Here is a 6,124-nt window from a genome sequence, read left to right on the forward strand (position 1 = left end):
CAGGCAGAGATGGTAAATGGCCTGTATTTATATAGCGCTTTACTAGTCCCTAAGGACCCCAAAGCGCTTTACATATCCAGTCATCCACCCATTCACTCACACATTCACACACTGGTGATGGCAGCTACGTTGTAGCCACAGCCACCCTGGGGCGCACTGACAGAGGCGAGGCTGCCGGACACTGGCGCCACCGGGCCCTCTGACCACCACCAGTAGGCAACGGGTGAAGTGTCTAGCCCAAGGACACAATGGCCAAGATTGTCTGACCCAGGGCTCGAACCAGCAACCTTCCGATTACAAGGCGAACTCCCAACTCTTGAGCCACGATCGCCCGACAGAGAGAGCAGAGAGAGCAGCTGCATAACCTTAACCTTTTATTTTCATGTCGCCACTATGAAAAAGAAAGTGTGGCAATTAAAGTGCTGCTCCATCTTGTGGTTGAAACTGGTGTTACATGAAAGTTTAGCACAACGTTTTGTCTTTAACACAAACACAGAAGATTTGAGTGTTTTTAAACGGTCCGGTCTCCGTGAAGCTTCATGTTTCTGACGCACTGAGCTGAACAGGAAGACGGACTCTGCTTTCACAGACAGAGAAAAACAAAAGAAGGTAAAATTATAAGTGAACACCAGCAAAAAGGTCAGAGCTGGCGGCATTAATTGAAAGTAAAGTCTGGGCTGCATCCCTCACCCCCAACTCTTTGCGCTACAACTTCCTGTGACATTAAAGCGCGAACAAAGACGGGCCGGCTGGGCGTGTTGACATTCAGAGAAATACCAGCAGAGTGAAGGAGGAAGTGATGAAGGCTCGAGGTCTGAGACCCACCGCCTCTTTGTTCTCTGAGCACCTCTGCCAGGATCTGAAGGGCTTTAAAGGCACACACCTGGACAGGAACCTTTCTTCACCTTTCCACAGGGACACCATCACTCTACCCCAGCCAATCAGAGGCCGACTTTGAGAGGCTCTGCTAAACCGTGCTGATGCTTGTAACGACACACCTGACCTCCTCAGAAATCTGATCCTGAAAAAGAACGTATTCATATTGTGCTGCTCTGCACATTAATTAGGTCATCCATGATTATTGATCGTGCAGGTGCACGTGTCCTGAGCTTTGTGTCAATGAGGCCGTCCTCTGACAGGAAGTCCTCACAGGAAATGGGCCGATTCAGAGAAAAGGAGGTGAAGGTGACCAATTAAACTCAGAGGCCGGTGAAGTCTGTGGCGAACGCCGACACGAACAAAGAGATGAAGCTGCTGGCCTGCTTTTGTTCAGACTTCAGAGTCGCGCTCGCCGCTGCATCGCCAAAGTCCTTCAGCTGACTCGAAACAGCCGGAGTCAGCTCAGACCTCGGGTTTGTTTCGGCGATCACACCGGAAACACTCAGCAAGTCTTTCTTCTGCCTGTGACTCTCAGCGATGACCTCGTCTTACAGGCGGCGAGAACAAAGCCTCCAGGACGCCCTCGTCGAATCGGAGGAAGAGCGTCTGAAGTAATGAGCACCTTTCTGCAGGAACGAGGCGTGCCGAGAAATCACAGACAGTGATGGACGCTTTCAGAGCAGCACTGAACCCGATGAAGGGCGGGTCACGCCCATTACCCCGACACGCCACTGCCGAGCCGCTCATGGGCGTGAACTCGCTGTCAGGAAATACCTGAAAGAGCTTCAGATGCTGGTTTTTCTCAGAGCTACTGGTTTCACGAAACACGAAGCAGCTGTTAGTGTGAATATTGAGCGGCCAGGTTTAAGGTTTATTCCTGCAGGTGGGGGTTTAGAGGATGGGTGGGGGTTTAGAGGATGGGTGGGGGTTGGGTTCATGCTGGCACAGAGAAGTGCAGGAACATTAAACACTGTTAAAAGCACCCCCTCTCCAACAGTTCTGCACCGCTGTTCTGTGTAGTTCTGAGGACGGAGCGTCGGTCTGACTGAACTGAGGAGAAAAATACGACTTTCAGCGTGTCGGGGGTGGAGCCCCGCCGGGCGCCGCATTGTTTGAGCATCTTCAGGCCTTCCAGCGTCTCAGAGAGCCGAAGCACTGTGTACAGATAGCAATTTTCCCTCGCAGCGTCCTCTCCGGTCGTCAAGGCAACTGAATACTTTCACCCTGAATCAAACCGACCTCCTCCTCCTCCTCCTCCTCCTGCATCCAGCATCCTTCATGCATGGAAAGACTCAGCAAACACTGTTTATTTCCCCCAGAGGGGAGCAGGCAGGGACTGCTGATGTTTAAACAGGTGACACCGGTGATTACACAGCAACTCAGAAGCACCTCAGATTTATTTTATGCTCACGTCTAAGCGCATCTGACGCGACGTGACACGTGACCGAGTGTTTAAAAGTTTTTACAACATCACGAATATAAGAAAGCACCAAAACCTGCAGTTCCTCTGGTGTCCTGCAGAGGCGCTATGCGCTACGCAGCAATAAAGAAATGACTGACGCTGTGGGTCAAACGTTTATGCGTGCTTGACGTATTACCTTCTTTGTTGTGATTACTCAAAAAAGTAATCTATTACACAGAATACACAGAACTTTAAAGTAATGCAGTATGTTACTTCATTACTCCTGAGAAAAGGTCATTTGCTGTAGTCGTGAAGTTGCTTTGATGTTACTCTGTAATAGGGCTGAACGATTATGGAAAATAATCTAATTGCGATTTTTTTGCCCCAATATTGCGATTGCGATGCGATATGCGATTATTTTTTAAGGTCTTTGTCTTCTGTATTATTAAACAAAGACAAGCAATACATCATATAGTATGGCCAATACTATATTACATTAATTTTAAACTGTTCTTTCCTGGAAGACAGACCTCTGTTATGATGACATGAGGTGATGCATGAATTGATGACTGACATTTTTATTTAACTTCTTCAATCACAACAGTATATTTGAACATACACAATAGTTTATTTTTAGCTTACAAACATCTGAGCATAAAGTGCTGACAAGGAACCCTGGTGTAAACATTAAAATGAAAGTCAGTACAATGTGCAGATTGCAGAAATATACATAAACAAAATCAGTGGCTTTACCACACTCAGTTTTTCGACATCTGTGAACTACTAGACAGTCATTCAATTAAAAAATAATATTAAATAAATAAAACTAATAAATAAAAAATACACACATCTTACTGATCTCTGCAGTCAGTAACATTACACATAAAGTGCAAACATAATAGCAATTGTATAAACACACACACAAACACGCCTTTAAAGTTTAAAGGCGTGAAATTGGACGGTCTAGTTCTGATTAGCGTCGCCGCTGTCTCGGTGGAGTTTAATAAACTCGGCCGTCTGCTTCTTGCTATCTAAAATATAACCAGACACTGGTGTAAATTCTCGACTGTCTCATACTTCTGTTTAATAAGTTTTCTGTTTGACGTTTAGTCAGCTGTGTGAAAACCAAGGAGGAACCCACCCGGGGGATTAATAAAGTTTTATTTTATCTAATCTAATAACTTTAATCTCAGCCAAACCGATTTACTCACGAACAAACAAAACACTGAAAAAAGCCCAACAATAACATTTGTAGGTTGTCTAAGTGACTTATATATCACGTTTAACCCAAGCAGCGAAACTCCGCGGTGATCTGAAAATGATGTGCCGGGAGTTGTGCCGTTCTCGGCCGCATCAGTAACCCTCGAGCTCCCGGCTAGCTGTCGAGCTGGTGGGTAGCAGACGCCTCTGAAAACGTCGAAGCACTTTTGCAAATATGGGATATCTTGATAAACCGAGCAGATATTTGATGTTTACACAACTACTTTCTCGCCTGAAAATATGTTAAAAGTTTATTTTGTGACCCTGAAAGATTAGTATGAGTAATTTTAAAACTTAGTAGCGGCCGCCATTGCTGGAAACTGGAGTTTGGCTGGGCCGCGCTATGAATTCTGGGATATGGTAGTAATTTGGACAGCCTTCGGCGCGTCGCTGTGACGTAATCGGTCTACAAATGCGGCCTCAGGAGGATGCAGCCCATGAATTTGGACATGTCCAGAGTATAATCGCAGCCTTTGCGGTTAGAAAATTGCACTTGATCATGTCGCGATATTATCGCAAATGCGATATATCGTTCAGCCCTACTCTGTAATATAGCTCGAACACGCTGTCTCATAATCACCATTTAATATAAACCTGAGGCTCCACGCCAACACGACTCCCTGACGAGTAGGGATGGGTATCGAAACCCGGTTCTTGTTGAGAACCGGTTCCCACTGTTTCATTTCCTTGGAATCGTTTGCCATGTTTGCAAACGATTCCCTTATCGATTCCAGTCGCCCCGAATGACGTCACTACGTTGCGGAGCGTCATTTACCTGGCAGGAAACATGGCGCCTAAGCGGCTCAAACGCTCAAAAGTTTGGTTATATTTTACGAGAACGGATGACAACAGGGCAACTTGCAATACTTGCAAAGTAGATACTTCATTTACGGGAGGAAACACTACGAATATGCAAAAGCATTTGCTCACAAACACGCGATAACCTTAAATGAATGTCGTGTTTTTAATTCGCTCCAGACTCGTGAATCTCAACCCAGCAGCAGCGGTAACGTTTGCACATCCTCTCCCGTTAATGCGGCAGGTAAATAATCAACTAACAGTGCATATTATGTTAGCGCGATCTGCCTTATTACAAAACCTGCCATTACTGTGCATTTAGTGACCATGATGAGACAGAGTCTGGCTCAGATGCTGGCAGCTCTCGCTGCAGTCTACCGGTAGCGTCTCCTTTCAGGCCAGGATAGACGAATGTCACCGAGCAGTGACTCAGTTTGTGGTCAAAGGCTTGCACCCGTTTGCCACAGCAGATGATTTTCAGTAAGTGAATGTGTTTAATTGTAGGCAGGGACATTACTGGATATTCTTGTGTAATTGCTACAGAATAATTTATGTTATACTTTGTTATTGCTACAGAAGAATATTTATTTTATTATTTTACATTTACAATTTTTTTCCCGGGGACCCTGTGACACCCCATTGAAGAGCCGCAGGCTGGATCTCTTAAGATGTCACTGTTGGGTTTGTAAGGCCATGTTACTCCTAAATTTCTACCTTGTTCAAAGAGAAGATATAAAACACAGTTCTAAGCTAATCGACCTTAGTGTTCTCCTTTTTAAAAAGAATCGATAAAGAATCGAATCGTTAAACGGAATCGAAAATGGAATCGGAATCGTGAAAATCTTATCGATACCCATCCCTACTGATGAGGACACACGTCTCTCAGATCTATGTCTTAGTAACTCAAAGCAAACATGAAAACCAGCACAGAAACTCGATCGTCACGGTGATTCTGCTTTAAAAATTCTGCCTCATCATCTGCTTGTTCCTGTTTTTTAGTTCAGGCTCCGGCCGCGGGGGTCGCCATTCGCTCTGCTCACTCTGGGTTCTTGGCTAGCTTAGCGTTAGCATGCTGTATGTGCAAGTTGCAAAGAAGCGAAGTGTTAGCAGCACAATGCTCGTGTTTCTGTCCTAGATGCAGCTTGAACTTTACCAAAAATGTGCTTATATGCTCCAGACTGCGTCGCCATTTCCTCTGACACGTGAACTGAAATCAGCTGATTAGCTGATAAGCAGGATCAATAGGCAGACTAACGATTCCCATCCCTGGGCGTGGCCTGTGGCTTCACCTGAACTGGTCCTCTGGTTTGCAGTTGTGCTGTTGGAGCCTTGCGAAGCATTTTAATGACATCATCTGACCAATAATGCCGACCTGGAGGCTTCGAAGCGTGTAGAAACGTTTGAAACGACCTCTGGTGGGTGTGGTAAGTAATGCACCGGCGTTGTCGTCCTGAGTGGGGTAACCTGGCTGCTCCTAACCATGAGAATGGAGCCTCCTGCTTAAGGCTGTAAGCGTAACATGTTTCCAACCGACATTCGTCAGTCCAACGATCGACGATGGGCGCCGACTTTTTGAATTCATACATTATGTTTGGAGGGAATATTTTAGCTCCTTTTCTTGTTTCAGTATTAATACAACTACTTTTTGGATTATTCATTTATTTATTTATTGCACCAAATCACACAAAAGACTTAACTTTACATTAGAGACTTTTTTTAATGTTGGCTGGAAGATTTTTAGCTTATTTGTTGTTAGGTGGAGTGTGTAACACAGATCAACACGAT

General features: G+C 45.2%; 1 protein-coding gene across 6 annotated transcripts in view; it reads left to right on the forward strand.

Annotated features, from left to right (window-relative positions):
- The window catches only part of ankfn1a (ankyrin repeat and fibronectin type III domain containing 1a), a 116,134-nt gene that overhangs the window by 16,336 nt on the left and 93,674 nt on the right, over positions 1 to 6,124 (forward strand). The window lies entirely within an intron of this gene.

The sequence above is a fragment of the Aulonocara stuartgranti genome (assembly GCF_965226115.1).
Source record: "Aulonocara stuartgranti genome assembly, chromosome: 8".
Classification (NCBI taxonomy): Eukaryota; Metazoa; Chordata; class Actinopteri; order Cichliformes; family Cichlidae; genus Aulonocara; species Aulonocara stuartgranti.